At 39.0% G+C, this 21,283-nt stretch overlaps 1 pseudogene; it reads right to left on the bottom strand.

The window, feature by feature from the left end:
• Nucleotides 1–13,136: 13,136 nt before the first annotated feature.
• Nucleotides 13,137–17,130, bottom strand: LOC118851181 (annotated as a pseudogene).
• Nucleotides 17,131–21,283: the final 4,153 nt, after the last annotated feature.

The raw sequence follows: 21,283 nt of genomic DNA on the forward strand, positions 1-21,283 counted from the left end.
TATACAGCACCTACTAGGAGGCAGGCACTGTACTAAGTTCTTTACTAATATTATCTCAGCTTCCTGGTGACTCTTCCTATCCTCATTGTAAAACAGAGAGGACTTGATTTTCTAAAATCTTAGAATCCCAGGAGCTCTCTGACTTACTGTCTCATAAAATGTAGAGGCAGGCAATATGTTGAGCCACAAAGAGTGATGGATGAGGATTCTGAACACCATCTTGAATCTGCCACTAACTGTGAGTATATGATGAAGTAATTGACACAAAAAGACACACACGGGGCTAGGTAAGTCGCATAGTTGGGCTATAGAGTGATTTTAATGGAATTGCTGACAGCATTTTATACGGACTAATTGCTGAGTCATCCTGACTTCTCAGAAGAGTACAATGGAGCATTGGTTAATATTTTTATCTCCTTGTTCCTGGGAATGAGATGCCAGTCTCCTGCAAGCTAACCAAATTCAAACATTTCTGTTCTTTCCCATGTAGATAACCATATTGTCACATTTCTGTTCTTTCTTATGTGGATAATCAGCTGCAAAGGTAGGTTTTCTTTGCCACATCTTCTTACCCTAAAAATGAACTTTGCCGTGCATAGACCTATCTTTGAGTGATCCTGCCATGCAGAGATCTAAGAGGCTGCTTTGCAGAGGTCTAATGAGGCCTAAACAGTAACCAGGATATAGCTGGCTCCCCACGACTAATGAACTGTATGACCAGGAAAGATACTAAACCTCTCCCAGCCCTGTTTTCCTCGTTTATAAAATAAAAAGGTTGTAACTAATCCTCTCCAAAGACCCTTCCAGCTATAAGGATCTTTGATTCTAAACTCTTTCCCTTATTACATGACCTTGAGATCAGCATATTCTATATACCTTGATGGTTATTAAGGAGATCACCATTCATTCATTTTGACATTCCTAAGTTGGCTCCAAGTTCAAAGATTCCACTGGTTCTGTTTCTTAGGTTCTATTCAAAAGGTAAAATACCTTGCCCATTAATGACCTTTAGTGATAGCTCCCAAAGCACCACACTACAAGCCTGTCCTTAATACAAAGATAGGCACTAACCACTGAGTATAGTTTGTAGAGGCCCCAAAAAGTCACTACATCTGTAAAACATAAGCAAGATATAAGGAGAGGGTAGGAATGAGGCAAGCCCTAACAACATGATCTCCTGTCATGACCAGTGAATGATGGAACCAATTTTTAAAAATGAAGTTCTGAAACTGATAAACCTTAGCCAAATCCCAGAGAGCTCATGAAAACATAGGGCTGAATGACTAATGCAATTAATATAAAAATATAAGGGAGGTAGATCAGGGCAACTTCTGATCAAATGAAGTTTTTCTAAAAAATCTCATAACCTGGTATAAATGTTACCCAAATAGGGTATAAACATCCAGCTAGGTTGTGTAAGGGATAGACTTCTGGACCTCAGAGCAGGAAGACCTGAGTTAAAATCCAGCTTCAGACACTTACCACTTAACTCTGTCTGCTTCAGGGAGATAATAATAGTACCTACCTCCTAGGGTTGTTGTGAGGATAAAATGAGATATATGTAAAGGGCTTTTCAAACCTTAAAGTGCTATATAAATGCTAGGTATTATTATTTCTAATAACATTACAGGATATTGGCCATTAGATGAAAGTGACTAGCTGAGAATCAACTACTCCTCATGGTGGCCTTTAAAAGACAGGTTGGCCCCATTCTAAGTGAGTTCTAAGGAAAGAGTCAAGAAGAGAACCACCTATAGAGGAAGAAGTTAATTCTTGAGGATTTGCTTGCTCCTCCAGCAAAGTGTACGCATATGAGCTAAGGGGAAGGGCTTTCCATTTTACCTCCTCCACCATCAACAGTTGTCTTACAATAGAAGTACATGGCCATTTAAATCCATGTTGCTTGATAAGGGAAATTCAAGGATACTGCTTCTTGAAGTAATCCAAGAGGAAATGAGTTGTAGAGTTGAATAGAAATGAGTCAGGGAAAGGAAAAGGAATTTAAAATCTATGTGCTAGACTGGGTAACTAAAGGAGCTGAGTTCAACTCTGTTCCTTTTTTGGAGGAAAGAAAATTATCCAAATACTTTTATTTCTGTCAATTCAACTGAAAAGTAGTAATGTTGCTTCCTGTTTTTGTTTGTTTGTTTGTTTGTTTTGCTTCTTGGGACAAAAATTCTTTACCTTGTTTTGGCTGAAAGCATAAAGAGCCAACATGCTCCTTAAATCACCTCTTTGTGTTTATTTATTCTGCCCAAGTTTAAATTTTCACAATTTCCTTCTCCCTCCTTCCCTCCTCCACCCCCAGCATTCAAGACTGATTTACTGTGAAAAGGATCATCAAAATTATTCTTACAAAGCCAGTGTCACTTCCTAATTTGGAAAAGCATAAGACAAAATAAGACAGGCATTACTTGCTGGTCGAAATCAGCCTTTACTTTCGATGCCACAGCAGTGCCACCTAGTGGAATAAACCAAGAAGAAACCACTCTGTAACAAACATGTCCATAACACTTCAAGGTTTACAAAATATTTTCTTTACAACAACCCTGTGAAGTATAAAGTGCTAGTATGATGTGCCCCACTTTACAGATGAAAAACCATGGGCTCAAAGAGGCAAACTGACTTGCTCCAAGTTACACAGATAGCAGAGCTATCTAGACCTAGCCCCAGAAAAATTGACAAATATCTATGGAGGCTCATTCTCTGCCCAGCTACTGTACTAGGTACCATGGGGGAGAAGCAATGGAAAGACAGAAATCAAGGAATTACAAAGATGATTTGGAGTAAAGAACATCATCATAAATTTCAATGACAAAAAAAAACCTAGGCTGATTGTACGGAGAGACCAAGAAAAAGTAAAGGAAATTATCTCACAGAAAAGAGGTGAGAAAAAGCTTTCACAGTAGAGGGCAAGGTGGCAGGATGGAGAGAGGACAACAGGAACCTTACTGTCATTGGAATTGGCTCAAAGAAGAAATAACTTATATTCAGTTGTATACAGAAATCTATTTTACCCTACAGGGAAGTAGGAGGGGAAGGGGATGAGAGAAGGGGCAAGGAGTAGCTGATAGAAAGGAGGGTGGATTGGTGAAAGTGGAGGTCAGAAGCAAAACACTTTTGAAGGGGGACAGGGTAAAAGGAGGGAGATAGAAAAGGATAAAGAAGAGGAAAATAGGATGGAGGGAAATAAACAGTAATCATAACTGTGAAAAAAATTTTACAGCAAGTTACTCTGATAAAGGCCTCATTTCTCAAATTTGTAGAGCCCAAAGTCAAATTTATAACATAATTTATAATGTACAGATTTATATTGTTATAATATATTATAATAAAAATTTATAATGTAATTCCTCAATTGATAAATGGTCAAAGAACATGGACATGCAGTTTTTAGATGAAGAAATGAAAGCTATTTATAATCACGAAGAAAATGCTCTAAATCAATATTTTTTTGGTACGATTTTTAATTTTAAACTTAACACAAAATAAGAAAAGAAAAAAGAAACAAACTTAAATACTAAAATTTAAATACAAAATAAGAAATGAAAAACACTGTGCAAACAGAACACCAGAAGATTCAAAATATAAAGCAATCAATTACCATTTCAAGAAAACCTATATAATAAATATTCCACATTGTGTTCAGAGCTGTCCATCTTTTCTTTACTTCCTTATATGTTTTATTTTGTTCTCTGCTGTGCATATTTTGCTTTGTTCTTTATTTCTCCCTTCCTCTCTGCCCATCTCCCAAGAAGGCTACAATTAAGCAGGGATACGTACACACGCGCACACACACACACACACACACACACATACATACACATATACACACAAACATATATGTACACTTACATATACATAGATATATATAATCATACACATATATACACATATACATTCATATGCATCTATGTAAAACTGTACTACACTTGTTTGTGCTCTGTCTCTCTGAAGGTGAATAACATCTTCCTTCCTAAGTCCAATTCTTTCCATATTTTTCTAAATCCACCAATTCAACATTTCCTACACCATAATAATATTCCAACCTTATCTGTCTAGTTATTTTAGTCTAAAACAATATTAATTAATATGGCTGACATATAATGTACTCTACTTTTCTCTTTTGATTGAATCTATTTTAGCTTTAACTTTGAGATCATGATTACTACTCCTACTTTTTTTCCTTAATAAATTCTACTCCTTATCTTTACTTTACATTTATGGGTCTCTCTTATTTCTTATCCCTCCTGACTACTCTACTTCACTTCTACCCACTACCTTGCCCTCTTATTACTTAACTTATCCCCTCTCCAAGGATCCCTTCCTTATCCTCTCCCACCCCCCCTTTCCTCTTGCCCTTTTGTTTCTATCTGAATTTAGAAGACTTTTATAGCCTTCCAAATATAGTCCCTCTTTGTGCTATTCCCATTAATCTAGACACCCTTCTATACTCCTCTTTATCCTATGCCCTCACGCTCTTATTTCTTTAGAAATGTAGAAAACTGTTGTTCCCTTCTAAATGTATATATTGTTCTCTCTTTAACCCAGATCAGATGTGAGTAGGGTTCCCTTTAAAAATCCTTTCCCCCGCCTTACCCCTTAGCCTTTTATTTCTTTCTGAATTAAGCAGACTTTTATACATACATCCATATATATGTGTGTGTGTAATTCCCTTTTTAACCCATTCCAGATGAGAGTAGAGTTCCAGAACTGCCTACCTTCTTCTCCCATCTAATTCCTCTGCTCCAGTTGTTCCTCTCACACCTCTCTTGCATAAGATAACTACTCTTTTTAGCTTTTCCTCAGCAGTTTTACTTTTTAGAATCACATCATACTCAAGTCTAACCTGATCTTTCAAACTACCCAATTACCAATCAATCTTAGACATACAGTTTACATTTCCTCATACAAAAAGTAAACAGTCTGTCCTCATCGAGTCCTTTGTAATTAGTCTTTGATGTTTACTTTATATTTCTCTTGGATCTTGTATGTCAATTTTTCTATTAAGTTTGGGTCTTTCTGCAATAAAATCCTAAAAGCCTGTTAATTCATTGAATATCCATTTACTTTCATTCAGGAATATACTTAACTTTGCTAGGTATGATATTTTCAGCTGCAACCCCAGTCCTATTGCTCTTCGATATATAGTGTCCTAAGATCTGTGGTTTTTTATGTCACCTCTGCTAGATCTTTTGTGATTCTAATTGTGGCTCTGACATATTTGAAGTTTTTTTTTTTTTCTTGTTTCTTGAGGTGGGGGTTTCAGAATTTAGCTATGGCAGTCCTGCAGGTTTCCTTCAAAGGATCTCTTTCAGATGATGATCAGTGAATTTGTTTTTCAATTTTTCCCCCCTCTTCTTCTAGTGCTTCAGAACAATTTTATTTAATTATTTCTTTTATTTTTCTATCAAGATTCTTTTTTTGATCATAGCTTTCAGGTAGTCTGATTATTCTTATGTTTTTTCCTCTTGATTTGTTCTCCAGATCAATTATTTTTTCTTGTGAGATGTTTCATATTCTCTCCTATTTTTTCATTCTTTATATTTTGTTTTGTTATTTTTTGGTCCTTTATAACTTTGCTGCCTTCCCCTTGCCCAATTCTAATTTTCAAGGAGTCATTTTCTTCCTTAAGATTCTGGTTCTCCTTTTCCAGTTGGATAACTTTCTTTTCATAATCTTCTTGTTTTTCTTAGATTGTTATTTTTTTTAAAAAAAATTTCCTCAACCTCTCTCATTTGATTTTTAAAGTCTTTTTTAAGTTCTTCTATGAATTCTTTTTAGTCATGTGATGATTTGACATTGCTTTTTGGAGTAGGAAAGGCTTTTTTTTTGCTTTAGTATCCTCCTCTGAAGACAAACCCTTGTGTTCTCTATTCCCATAGTAATGTTCTATGGTTGGGTTTGTTCTTTTCTGCCTACTCATTTAAAAATATATATTTTTTGGAGGGGGGAGGCAAGGCAATCAGGGTTAAGTGACTTGCTCAAGGTCACACAGCTAGTAAGTGTCAAATGTCTGAGGTCACATTTGAACTCAGGTCCTCCTAACTCCAGGGCCAGTGTTATATTCACTGTGCTACCTAGCTGCCGCTAAATTTTTTTATAGCCTCTGGCCTCAGCTCCTCCTTCAGTTTTCCCTCCTGGTCAGGAACTGAAGCCAAGTACTCCACCCTCCTATAAGCTCTCACCCCATTGCTTCTGCACTCACTGGGCATGTGCCAGTTCCTTTTCACCTACAGCTGAGCCTGGTGTCCCCTTATCAGCAGAAGTTCCCTCAATCTTCCCCTGCTCAGATGCCAGATTCCCCACACTGTCCAGGAGGTGAAAGTTCCTGTGGCTGCAGCTGAGGCTACCTCCCAACCCAGCTAGTCCCAGGGTTCACAGCATGCTGTTTCAGTAGAACTAGCCTGGAGATGTTCAGACATCACACACACCAAACCTCAATCCTTAGGATTTTTCTTCCATTCTTCTCTGGTCATCCAAGGAGGACCACTGTTCTGCCCCAATTCTTGTTTATTATTACTACTCTATGTTTGCCCCGAGGCAATATTTTTCTTATTTAGGGGGGAAATCTGGAGAGCTTTGAATTTCCTGATCTACTCTTCCATTTTCCCAGAATCCTCTGCCTCTGTAAATCATTAATGATTAGAGAAATGCAAATTAAAACAATTCTGAGGTATCGCCTCACAACTATCAAAAATGACAAATGCTGGAGGGAATGTGAGAAAATTGGGACACTAATATACCGTTGGTGGAGTTGTGAACTTATTCAACCATTCTGAAGAGCATGTTGGAACTATGCCCAAAGTGGTTTAAAATAGTGCATTGTCTTTGACCCAGCAATACCACTACTAGGTCTGTATCCCAAAGAGATTAAAAAAAAACAATAAAAGGATCTACATGTACAAAAAGAAGTTCTTTTTGTGGTGACATGGAAGCTCTTTTTGTGGTGGCAAAAAATTAGAAATTGAGGGGATATCCATAAATTGGGAAATGTGGAACAGTATTGTGCAATAAGAAATGATGAGCAGCATGCTTTCAGAAAAATCTGGAAAGATTTACATAAACTGATGCAAATTGAAGTGAGTAGAATCAGGAGAATATTGTACACAGTATCAGTAATATCGTATGAAGACCAACTGAATGATTTAGCTATTGTCAGCAATACAGTGATTTAAGACAATTCCAAATGACTCATGATGTAAACTGTTATCCCCCTGCAGAAAAAGAACTGATGGAGAATGAGTGCAGATCAAAGCATAGTTTTTAAACTTTCTTTATTTTTCTTGGTGTTTTTTGGGGCAAGGTGTGCATTTTCTGTCACAACATGACTAATATGTAACTGTTTTGCCTTCTCAATGAGGGGAGAAGGAAAGAGGGAGAGAATTTGGAATTCAAAATTTTTAAAAACTAGTGTTAATATTACTGTTACATGCAGTGGGAAAAATTGACTATCAATTTTTAAAAAGAAATCCAGAGGGGCATAGCCAAGATGATGGTTAGAAAGCAGGGACTTGCTTAAGCTCCCACCAGGCCCCTCCAAACACCTATAAAAATTGCTCTGAACAAATTCTAGAGCTGCAGAACCAATGAAACACCAGAGGGAAACAGGTCTCCAGCCCAGGACAGCCTGGATGGTCACCGGGAAGGGTCTATCATACAGTGCTGAGAGCAGAGTGCATTTAGGGGCCACTCTGGGACAGACCAGACCCAGAATCAGCCAGCCGGAACAGGCCTTGGGGCCATGAACCAGTGAACTGTGGCAGTTACCAGACTTCTCAACCCACAAACGCCAAAGACCAGGTTAGGGGGAAACTGTGGGATCAGGTTCAGAGCGGTCAGGCCGCCAGCTCTAGGGGTGGAGGAGGTCATGCAGCAGTGGCAGTAGCAGGAAGCTCCTGAGGCTGCCTCCAGAGTACCAGCATCAGCAGCTTCCCAAGTCCCTGGCTCACAAGGTGGGAGGAATCTAGCAGCAGATCAGAGCAGGAATTCAAGGAGTGCTTTGTGGGCACAAAGGCAGATTCTCTTGCTGTGCCCTGCTTGGATCTGAATTATAGTCTTGGTTGACGGTTCTGGGAGAGAAGGAGCACTGCTGTGACAGAGCCTGGGGTGATGGTGGAGTAGCACCATCATGTGAAAACAGCAGTGCTTGAACCCTAAAGCTTGGGGAAAAGTACTCTCTACCCTACAAGCAGTCATATCCTAACAAAAAGTTTAAGGGTCAAGTAGTTGGCTGGGAACATGAACAGGCAGTGAAAACGAACTCAGACTGAAACTCAGACTCAGACTCAAACTCTAGATTCCTTTTTCATGACAAACAAGCTCTAAACATACAGCCAAAAAAAGGCAACAAAGACAAAGAGCCTACAACAAAAGCCTCCAAGAAAGATTTGAATTGGGCTCAGGCCATGGAAAAGCTCAAAAAGCATTTGGAAAAGCAAGTAACAGAAGTAGAGGAAAAATTGGGAAGCAAAATGAGAGTGATGCAAGAGAACCATGAAAAATAAGTCAACGAATTGATAAAGGAGAACCAGGAAAATACTGAAGAAAATAATCCTTAAAGAATAGACTAACCCAAAATGGCAAAAGAGCTCCAAAAAGCCAATGAGGAGAAGAATGCCTACAAAGGCAGAATTAGCCAAGTGGGAAAGTAGGTCCAAAAGGCCACTGAAGAAAACACTACCTTAAAAATTAGATTGGAGCAAGTGGAAGGTAGTGACTTTATGAGATACCAAGGTATTATAAAAAAGAACCAAAGGAATGAAAAAAATGGAAGACAATGTGAAATATCTCATTGGAAAAAATCACTGACCTAGAGAATAGATCCAGGAGAGATAATTTTAAAATTATTGAACTACCTGAAAGCCATGATCAAAAAAAGAGCCTAAATATCATCTTTCAAGAAATTATCAAGGGGATTTGCCCTGATATCCTAGAGTCACAAGGCAAAATAGAAATTGAAAGAATCCACAGATTGCCTCCTCAAATAGATCCCAAAAAGTAATCTCCTAGGAATATTGTCACCAAATTCCGGAGCTCCCAGATCAAGGAGAAAATATTGCAAGCAGCCAGAAAGAAACAATTTGAATATTGTGGAAACACAATCAGAATACCCAAGATCTGGCAGCTTCTACATTAAGACATCGAAGGGCTTGGAATACGATATTCTGGAGGTCAATGGAGCTAGGATTAAAACCAAGAATCACCCACCCAGCAAAACTGAGTATCATGCTCCAAGGCAAAATATGGATTTTCAATAAAATAGAGGACTTTCAAGCTTTCTCAGTGAAAAGACCAGAGTTGAATAGAAAATTTGACTTTCAAACACAAGAATCAAGAGAATTATGAAAAGGTAATCAAGAAAAAGAACGAGAAAAAGAAATTGCAAGGGACTTACTAAAGTTGAACTGTTTTGTTGACATTCCTACATGGAAAGATGACAAGTATGATTCATGAGACCTCAGTATTAGGGTAGCTGAAGGGAATATGCATATATATATATATATACATATATATATATATATATACACATATCTGTATATGTTTATGTATATATATGTATATTTGAGGGTGTATGTATGTATATATATATGTATATATATATATTAAGGGATGAGAGAGGAATATATTGAGAGAGGGAGAAAGGGAGAGATAGAATGGGGTAAATTATCTCGCAAAAAAGTGGCAAGAAAATGCAGTTCTGTAGGAAAAGAAGAGAAGTCAGGTGAGAGGGAATGAGTGAATCTTGCTCTCATCAGATTAGACCTGAGGAGGGAATACCATACACACTCAATTGGGTATCTTACCCCACAGGAAAAAAGGAGGAAGAAGATCAAAAAAAGGGGGGGATGATAGAAGGGAGGGCACATAGGGGGAGGAGGTAATCAAAAACACTTTTGAAAAGGGACAGGGTTAAGGGAGAAAATTCAAATAAGGGGGATAGGTTAGGAAGGAGCAAAATATAGTGAGTCTTTCACAACATGAGTATTGTGGAAGGGTTATACATAATGATACACATGTGGCCTATGTTGAATTGCTTGACTTCTTAGGGAGGGTGGGTGGGAAGGGAAGAGGGGAGAGAATTTGGAACTCAAAGTTTTAAAAACAGATGTTCAAAAACAAAAAAAAAAATTTTGCATGCAACTAGAAAATAAGATACACAGGCAATGGGGCGTAGAAATTTATCTTGCCCTACAAGAAAGGAAAGAAAAAGGGGATGGGAGGGGAGTGGGATGACAGAAGGGAGGGCTGACTGGGGAATGGGGCAACCAGAATATATGCCATCTTGGAGTGGGGGGGAGGGTAGAAATGGGGAGAAATTTTGTAATTCAAACTCTTGTGAAAATCAATGTTGAAAACTAAATATATTAAATTAAAAAAAGAAAAAAGAAGAAAATATCCTTGGGAAAAGACAAAAAAATAGACTAACACAAAAAGCAAAAGGGCTCCAAAAAGCCAATGAGAAGAAGAATGCCTTGAAAGGCAGAATTAGCCAAATGGAAAAGGAGGTCCAAAAGACCTCTGAAGAAAATACTACCTTAAAAATTAGATTGGAGCAAGTGGAAGCTAGGGACTTGATTAGAAATCAAGATGGTATAAAAGAGAACCAAAGGAATGAAAAACTGGAAGACAATGTGAAATGTCTCATTCAAAAAACCACTGACCTGGAAAATAGATCCAGGAGAGATAATTTAAAAATTATTGGACCACCTGAAAGCCATGATAAAAAAAAGAGCCTAGATATCACCTTTCAAGAAATTATCAAGGAGAACTGCCCTGATATTTGAGAGCCAGAGGGTAAAATAGAAATTGAAAGAATCCACAGATCACATCCTCAAAAAGATCCCAAAAAGAAAACTCCTAGGAATATTGTAGCCAAATTCCAGAGCTCCCAGATCAAGGAGAAAATACTGCAAGCATTCAGAAAGAAACAATTTGAGTACTGTGGAAACACAACCAGAATAACACAGGATCTAGCAGCTTCTACCTTAAGGGATCGAAGGGCTTGGAATATGATATTCCAGAGGTCAATGGAGCTAGGATTAAAACCAAGAATCACCTACCCAGAAAAACTGAGTATCATGTACCAAGGCAAAATATGGATTGTCAACAAAACAGAGGACTCACAAGCTTTCTCAGTGAAAAGACCAGAGTAAACAGAAAATTTGACTTTCACACACAAGAATCAAGAGAAGCATGAAAAGGTAAACAAGAAAGAGAAATCATAAGGGACTTAGTAAAGTTGAACTGTTTTGTTTACATTCCTATTTGAAAAGATGATGTGTATGATTCATGAGACCTCAGTATTAGGGTAGCTGAAGGGAATATGCATGTGTATGTATGTATATGTATATAGGTGTGTGTATATATATATATATGTATACGGGTATGTATATATATATATGTGTGTGTATACATGTATATATGTATGTGTATTATGTGTATGTATATACATGTGTGTATGTGTATATATGTAGATAGATAGATAGATAGATAGATAGATGGCACAGGGTCAGTTGAACATGAAGGGATGATATCTAAAAAAATAAAATCAAATTAAGGGATATGAGAGGAATATACTGAGAGAGGGAGAAAGGGAGAGATAGAAGGGGGTAAATTATCTCTCATAAAAGTGGCAAGAAAAAGCAGTTCTGTTGGAAGAGAAGAGGGGGCAGGTGAGGGGGAATGAGTGAATCTTGCTCTCATCGGATTTGACCTGAGGAGGGAATACCATACACACTCAATTGGGTATCTTACCCCACAGAAAAGGAGGAAGAAGATAAAAAATGGGGGATGATAGAAGGGAGGGCAGATAGGGGGAGGATGTAATCAAAAAGAAACCCTTTCAAAATGGGACAGGGTCAAGGGAGAAAATTCAATAAGGGGGATAGGCTAGGAAGGAGCAATATATAGTTAGTCTTTCACAACATGAGTATTGTGGAAGGGTTTTACATAATGATACACATGTGGCCTATGCTGTATTGCTTGCCATCTTAGGTAGCGAAGGTGGGTAGGGAAGAAGGGAGAGAATTTGGAACTCGAAGTTTTAAAACCAGATGTTCAAAAACAAACAAACAAAAAAGTTTTTGCATGCAACTAGGAAACAAGATACACAGGCAATGGGGTGTAGAAATTTATCTTGCCCTACAAGAAATGAAGGGAAAAGGGGATGGGAGGGGAGTGGGGTGACAGAAGGGAGGGCTGACTGGGGAATGGGGCAACCAGTATATATGCCACCTTGGAGTGGGCGGGAGGGTAGAAATGAGGAGAAAATTTTTAATTCAAACTCTTGTGAAAATCAATGCTGAAAACTAAATATATTAAATAAATTTAAAAAAACCATAAGAAAAATTTGAAATCATGAGTTAATACTGGCTACGATGGAAGCATTTCTACTAAATATAAAACACATCTAAAAAGGGCTTCATGCAGTGGTTCTGGAGAATTTATGGTGAAAAATCTCTCTTCACTGCAGGGGGGAGAGAAAGTACTAGGGTGGAATATTATTCAAACTGTCATACTCAGTCACTGGAAAAAAATTAATTAATAAGCTAGTTAGTAGATAAATAAAAATATAAAGAAAAATGAGAGGGCTCTGAATATGGGGTTGGGGATAAGTGGTAGGAGACTGATGAGGGCCAACCTTGTAGCCTAGCATTTGGAGAGGAAAATAGGCAGAAAAGGGCCTATTGTTTGGACAGGCCTGATGCCTCCCCCAGGGTCTCAATCCTTTCTCTAGATTGAATTGAAGGGTCCTTAGTTAGAGGAGTGAAATCCTGGATTAAGGTATGCTAAATCTTGAGTCTTGGTGTGGGCCCCAAGCCAGGAAACTGTATACCATATCCTGAGAACCATTCCTGAGAACCTCCGCAGGGAGGGAAGTTTGGAATCTAGGAAATACAGCCTAGAATACAGAAGAGATAGCATTTGGGGTGGGGGGTGTCTAGGACCCAGAAGGATGCAGCCTCATGCTTCTAGGGGTAGATCCTTAAATTGAAACAGATGTGGAACCCTCAAGTTCAGGAGCAGAGAAGAAGGTTTTCTAGGACAGCTCTTGGATTTCTTGGAATAGGCTGGGAAGGGGCAGACAGGACTTTAGAGCCTAGGGACAGTAGTTTCACCCCAGGGATTAGATGTCACTCAGCATCTCCAACATGGGGCCCAGCAAATAATTAAAGTTTTCTTTGAAGCTGAGCGTGGAGGTAGCACAAGTCTTGCTTGTCTGGCCCATATGCAAGGCCCAGGTGGAGGGTGAACAGGGCAGCCAAGAGGATTCAGTCAAGGCCCAGTTGGGACACAGCCCAAAACACTGTCATGAACTCCACATACACAAAGGGTGTCTCAAGTACTCAAAGAGTCTCAGTACCTGAGGGGATTTCAGAGCCCCAGTTCTCCCAGCTCCCACACATGACAATAGACTTGTTTAAGGCCCATGAGCTCAGGAAAGTCAAAAACCAAGAGGGATACTATTTTAACAACCCAGCTAGCAGCTTCGGTGGGGGTGTAAGATCCCTCCCCCACAGCCAGCACCCAGGGGGCTGCCGGGACCCAGGAAGCTGCCAGGAAAGCACAGGTTCTTTTTATCTGCTTAAACAAGGAAAGCTCGGTGAAGGGGTTGATCAGCTTACTTTAATCCAGCATTCAGTTAGCATACAGACAACAATCATTTAGTTAAGGGGAAAACACCAGCATTCAGTTAGCATTCAGTTAGTTCAGGGGAGCATACAGAGAATCATCAAGAGACAGACCAAATACAGATTCATTGACTTACTTCAGGGGAAAAAACCAGCACCCTGAGGTTCAAAACATTCATTTAGTTCGGGGGAAAAACAAACCAGCACCCCGAACCTCAAAACCAAAATACAAACAAGATACAAATATCAACAGACAGACCCAATACAATTCATAGTTACCAACATCTGGGCTCGGCCCAAGAGCAAGGGCTGGCCCAGAGTCATGCTTGCTTGCTGCTGCTCCCCACACCAACCGGAAGAGGAAAGAGAGAACTTCAAGCTGTCCTCTCCCCTCTTATAGAGTTTTTGACATCATCAAGCACCGCCTGAATGACCAAGGCCGATTGGTTCTTGACTTGGTCCCTCCCCCTAGCGTAGACGTTAACACCTCCCCTCAGCCAGCCCCATGACTCATCACACAAGAAGTATTCTGCTTCCTGACATGCTCTCTGGGTTTCCTGCCCCGGAAGAGCAAGCCACAGCATCCAGAGGCTCAATGAGGTAAGCTGAGTCATTCAAAGAAAACAAAGGCCAATTTGTTTACAGATACTAAAGATGAGAAGCCAAGCTGTGATGTGCAGCACAAAGCAGAGATGGGGTACCCAAGTCAGGGTTCTGACTGTGCTTCCTATAGGAATGGCCCTTCTGGTACTGGCTCCTAATAATGCATCACTATCAGGGGTCAACTTCCTGGTGCCCTAAGGTGTAGTTGCAAGGATGTGAAGTATATAAGTTCTATTCCAGTGCCAAAGGCCAGAACTAAGGAGACTAAGGGGAGAACTAAGGGACCAAGAGCAGTGCAGCGGCGGGAGGCGGGGGTGGGAAATCTTTCACACATTTTTAATCACACAGTACACCCTTATTTATGAAAAAAGAATCGAATATGCCCCCTTAGAGAATTTTAGCTTAATTATAAATTATATATGTGTTAAGGTTTAGGCTCTGCCCACCCAGGGACACCAAAGACTGTTGAGGTTTAATCTCTGCCCACCCAGGGATGCCAAAAACTGTTGGGGTTTCATGATGTTTTGTGGTGGAACCATCTCAACGAATTCAGAGTCAGACCACCTCTAATCCAAGTATAGGCATTTACTGAGACTGACATCTCTCAGGGAGCTGGCTAAGTTCCAAGAGGAACCAGCAACTTCAGAGAAAGCAAGATGGATTTTTATAGGGTAAATATGCAATTACATAACAGAAATTATGAATATTAAAAGGCAGGAGGGGCTTGTTAAGGGATTAAGTAATAGGGGAGGGGTCCCTGCCTCAGTGAAACTGCATGTGAGATTACCCACAATGTGTACAGAAAAAGCTATTTGGGGGGATATGTGTATATGGTAATGATATTATGATAAGCCTCTCTACATCATAAGTTCACTCTAGGTCAGTTCTTTACTATTACTGCGCAGGTGCCTGCTTAGGGATAGTCCTTTCTATTGTTTTGGGGTCCACATCCTGCTCAGGCATCCTGGTGGTGCTGATTTCTGATTGGCTGACTATTGCGGTCCTGTCTGAGACTAGATGAATGTGGTTGTGGTTGAGTGCATGGACACACCTGTGGTTTTTGTGAGAAATATAAAGAATGGATCTGGGGGCAGTGGCTAGCTAGAGATGGTGGCTGGGATCCCATCACACGGACACATCTGCTGTTCTGTGAGAAATATGAGTTCATGGACACACCTGTTGTACTAGTGAGCAGTAAGGCATAAAATGAAGAAGTTAGGATATTAAGTGTGTTGGGGGGGAGTGGCTAGATAGGTGCAGTGGGTACTGTTCAGTGAGGCCCATAAGGAAGTCAGAATATTGGGGTTTGGGACAGCTTTATTAGGATTCCATCATATGTACTACTGTATTAATAATTATGTTTGTTCTTAGAAGTAACAGAGAACCACTGGAGATTGCTGAAAAGGAGTTGACTTGGTCAGAACTGCTCGTTAAGAAAATCATTTTGCCAGCTATTTGAAAGAAGGATTGAATTAGGGAAAGGTTTAAATCACGGAGACCAACTGGAAGGCTACCGAAATAATCCAGGAAAGAAGAGGTAAGAGCCTAAAGTAGGGTCGGTGGCTATATAAGTAGAGAAGGGGATAGATGCCAAAGATTTTGGGAAAGTAGAAAGGCCAACTATTTGGAAATGTGGAGTGAGGGAAAGTGAGTAAAGGTCTATACCAAGGTTATGAACCTAGGTGAATAGAAGGACGACAGTGCCCTCGACATAGATAGGGAAATTCAGAAGAAAGCTAGGTTGGACGATGGGGAGGGTAGAAGAAACATAATCACTTCTGTCCTGGACATGCTGAGTATGTGATGCCTACCAAATATTGGTTGAAATGTCCAGTAGGCAGATGATGATGCTGGACTGGAACTCACAATAGAGACTAGGACTGCATTAGGTTCTAGGGGTAATATGTATAAAGATAATAAAGTCCATGGGAACTTATGAAATCATCAAATAAAGAAAGCATACAGTGGGAAGAGAGAAGGGTACAGGACAGAATCTTGGGGGTACACGGCAGTTAGAGGTTAATGAACGGGGCACACTAAAACCAATTTACCATTCTGCAAGCTAAGTAGGGCTGAGAGTACACTAATAAGACACTTACCAGTGTGTGCTACCAAAGTTTATTGATCTAGAGCATGCAATTATCTATTCAACAATAGAAGCATCAACTCTTCTAGGAACACACCATGAACCTACTTAATAAAGGTCTCACTAAATGTAAGATTGGTCCTTATGACAAGGTTTCTTCTCTGCCCAGCCAGAAGCCATGAGTGGAACAGCTAAGTGGCACAGTGAAGAGAACACTGGCCCTGGAGTCAGGAGGACCTGAGTTCAAATCCAGCCTCAGACATGTGACCCTTACTAGCTGTGTGACCTTGGCTAAGTCATTTAACCCCAACTTGCCTTCCCCACTCGAAAAAAACAAAACCAAAACCAAGAAAAACCAACTTCAAGGTGGCATTCTGGCAAGTCTCAATCAATCATCCCTATGCTTGAGCAAACATAGGATGCTCAAATTTCCAAACATGGCAAAAGAAGCTTATCTGTCCTAGTCACAACCCAGGAGCAGACTAATGGCTGGGGTCTCCATTGGGTTTTTGTGGTTGTGGCTAAGGATTTTTGCAAAAGATCTCAGACTTCTGATTGATGAATGGTTACCTAAGCTTATTATGAAAGAAAATCATCAATCAAAGCTAATGATATTGTCAAATATTAGAGCTATTTAGCTGACATGGGACACATATACATGTATAAACACACATGTAATCATGCACATGCACAAATGTTGTTTAGCTAGTTTGGAGGATACACACATCATTTGTGGTTGTTTAACAAATTTAGGAGATACAAGAGTGCAATTAGTTGTTGTTTACCAAATTTGGGGGACGTACACATGATTGCCAAACTGCTTACCTTGATGTAGAAAAACAGTTTGCATAACAACTAAATCACAAAACAAAAGCTTAAAACAAAATGGAATTGCTCATACAAATTACAGAATGTATAAAATATATAGGAGTCTAGCTATCCAGATACACAGAGACTATATGACTATAACTATAAATTTTCTTTACAGAAATACAGACCTAAATAAATGGAGAGATAGCCATTGCTCTTGATTAGGTCATGCCAATAGAATAAAAATGGTAATGCTACCCAAATTAATTTGTTTATTCTGTACCACACCAATCAATCTACCAAAGGTTTATTTTGTAGAGCTTAAAAAATAAAAACAAAATTAATAAGAAAGGAAAAAAGTCAAGAAATTTTGAAAATTCTGAAAAAAAATGAATAGTGCCTACCAGTACTAGATCCCAAACTGTAGAACAAAATAGTAAACATCAAAACAATTTGATAATGGTTCAAAAAAAATAGAAAAGTCAGTCAGCACAACAGATTATTACACAGTCTGCAGAAGCAAATGAAAATACTAGCCTAATGTTTGATAAAGCCAGAACTTCTGAGATAATGACTTTTTTTTTGACAAAATCCTCTAGGAAAACTGGCAACTCTGCCTCACTTAAATCCAATTCATGTACAAGTGAAGACATCACCTGTTATGTCATTGGTCCTCTTAGAAAACAAACAATGATCAACAACAATAGAAAGGAACCAATTAACTGTTTAAAATTGGGAATTAATTTAAATATGTAAGAATTAGAGCCATTCTGCAATTGAAAAATGGTCAAAGGATATGAATAGCCCTTTATCTAGAGATAAAATCCAACACATCCTCAGTATTTTATATAGTTCCTGGTACAAATTAAGCACCTGATGCCTATTTATTTATTGATTGATCTTTTGGGGAATGGTTGAACAAATCATGGCATATGAATGAAATAGAATATTATTATGAAAGTGATAACTTCAGAGAAACCTGGAAAGAGTTGTATGAACTGATGCACAGTGAAGTGAGCAAAACCAGAAGAACTATTTATACCTTAACCACAACATTGTAAAGGATAACAACTATTTAAAGACTTAAGAACTTTGACCAGAATAAAGATGTACATTATTACAAGAGTTGCTACAAGAGTTAATAGGATGAGTTCTATTTCCACAAAAATTATCTCAACAAGGAATGCAATCTACAAGCCCTGTTAGGCTAACAGCTATGTTTCCATTATAGGAGATGGGGCCATGTTTCAACAATTTGGCTAGCAGCTGCTGTGGGGGTGAAAAACCAACACAAGCCCAACAACAAGAATGCTGCAAGCCCAGGCTCTTTTGATCTGCTTTACTAAGGAAAGCAACGTTAAGGGGTTAATAATCTTACTTTAATCCAACATGCAAATATCATTCACTCAGCTCAGGAGGAAAAGCCAGCACCCCGAGCCTCAGAGCAAATACACACAGAGCAAAAAACATGAATCAACAGACAGATTTCTGTCTGACAAAATCACAATATACAGTTACCAGAGAAGCATCAACATCAAAGCTGGGAAGTTAATAACAACAGCTGGACTAGAGTCACACACCACTCCTGCTGTGGCTCACAGCTCCAAAAGAGAAAGCCAACCTCTGCCTTTATATATCTTGTTCAGGGTCAAAGGTGAGTCACACATGCAACTCACCCACGTGACCTAAAATCGTCACAAAAATGAGACTTAAACCCATGTGGTCTAAAAGCCTCTGATGTCACAAACAAGTGACTCAAACCCATGTAAACTAGGCTTTCCCTTGAGGCAAGGAGGTCATCAAGGACTTCTAATTCAATCAAGGAAACAAAGGCCAAACTCTTCAAGGGCACTTGGTTGAATAAGTGTTAAGAGCCCATCTTGATTCCCAATACAGGCCATAAAAGGAAGGTATCTCAGGGGAAGGGAGTATCAGAAAACAACCTGGGATCTCCAGAGAACAAAAGTAGGACAAAGGTTAAGGGCCATCTGTATTGTGCCTGCTTAATAATATTAACTTACACACCCCTAAGGAGGGATTTTGTGAATATGTATCACCTGAGATAGGAAGGCGAACATATAAAGGGAAACATGTAGAAGGCATTCCAGGAAGTCTGTGAACTATGCTGACTCTCACCAAACAGTCAGCTGGGAGGAACTGATGGTCAGGAATAGTTATAAAAGGCCTACTCTCCCTTCTGTAGGATGTAGGGGAGTTTATCTTGGGTCCCACACCTGCCCTGCGGGATGTATTAAAATTCCAACTGCTTCACTCAACCTGAGTCTATCTAATTTACTGAATCTATTTGGGCTCAAGGGGTTATTTCTCACAGTGTAGATTCAGAATTATACATACACATTTTCAGACGCAAACTTGTTTTACTTCACTGTACTTTTGTTATAAGAGAGAGGTTTCTTTGGAGGATGTAATAAAAAAATAGTTGGTGGTAGTGATAGTAATGAAATAAAAGGAAGAAGGAAAATAGTAACAATGAAACATTTTAAAACAGAAAAAAACAAAAGGGAACACACAATCAGTTCGTACTACTGCGTTAAATTTAATATATCTTAAAAGTTATCTGTAATAGAGTCACAACTTCATATAAAATTCCTATTTTCTAGCCTTGTTTTGATAGGAAAATATTTGTGTTTGTTGATGATTTTCTAGTTCATAACTTAAAACTTTTTTTAAAGAAGTGTCAAATTGTCTTAAAGCCTATAAAGTCATTTGGAAATTGATAGACAGCTGTGAACAAGTGTTCGAAAACATAGTCAACGGTATCACACTTGCAGGTGGTGCTGGCCTTTGCAGATCCAAGAAAGCCTTTTGTCCTGCACACAGAGGCCAGCCTGGAAGGCTTAAAGCTGTTCTATACCAAGAACATGATGATCAACAGAAACCAATTTTCCAGCAGATACATGATGCCCAAATCCATTTTCAAAAGAAACAGAGAGATAGAATTCTAATAAGAAACGTTGGCATTTAAGGAACGCACAAGTTGACCCTCACAAAGTGGTTGAGGTATTAGGGAACATTTCCGTTTACAAAATAGCTCCAGAGGGTAGGGAGGACCCAATTAAGACAATTCATCATAATCACTTATTGTCTATACAAGGGTTACTTCCACTTTCTAATGAGCAAGTGGAAAGAAGTAAGACATTTACCTAAATGAACTCTGACCAAAAGAGATTGTACACCAGTTATACTAAGAATCTCTGAAATGGATACTGCACATGACATTTTCAGGGCTTCATACACCTGACAATCTTGACTTAAACAAACCCTGGAAGTAATTCTTTTTTGCCTAAAATTTGACTTAGAGGTGCTATTAGAGGTACTGTTAAAATACTAAGAAAACTCACAGGTCATGAATATACTGATACCCAATCTGGTTCAGGTGTGGGAAAGTAAGCCTATACCTATGATGATAAGGATGATCAGCCTATACCACCAACCAGCTCAGATGTAGGGCACAGAGATTAGCAGGTCACAAAAGCAGCAGACTCATTGGACCCGTGACCAGACTAACTTGGGATGTTACAGGTGAACGAGAAGCAGTTACAAATATAGACAGGTGGCAATACGAGGGTTTCCCACAAAGTCTTTTACAGGTTGATGCATATGTTTATTGATGCATATGATAATTACTGCACGATTGAGTTATGTTTCCGTTTTATTATTATGATGCTCATTTGTTTCCGTACTGTGTTATGCTTGTAGTATAACATGTCAGCTATGTGAGTTTCTATTTACTCTCTATTTGCATAGAAGATTTGATTATATTATAATTGTTCTTTTATGGGTCTATTGATATTTTGATGGCTACCTAGATTTGGGGGGTGCTGTTTGTGGTTATCTCTTGTGTTCGATGAATATGCATGTGCCTTTATCATTGAAACATTTAGTTGCTGAAGCACTTTGTCAAGAGTTACTTTGTATAGCACATGTATGTTCATGGGCATTTGCATTGAACATTACCAAGGGAAGATTATCTGGGATTGTGGGATAATTAATCTTCTCATATTAAAGTGTTGATGTTTCTTCTGATGCTAGTTGTGTACAATTGAGGATTTCAACTATGAGCTAGCTGATCTTTATAAAGGGGCTGCAAAATTTCTGGCCCCTTATAAACTTCCTGCTGCAAGGGGAA

This window comes from Trichosurus vulpecula, chromosome 5 (genome assembly GCF_011100635.1).
Source record: "Trichosurus vulpecula isolate mTriVul1 chromosome 5, mTriVul1.pri, whole genome shotgun sequence".
Lineage (NCBI taxonomy): Eukaryota > Metazoa > Chordata > Mammalia > Diprotodontia > Phalangeridae > Trichosurus > Trichosurus vulpecula.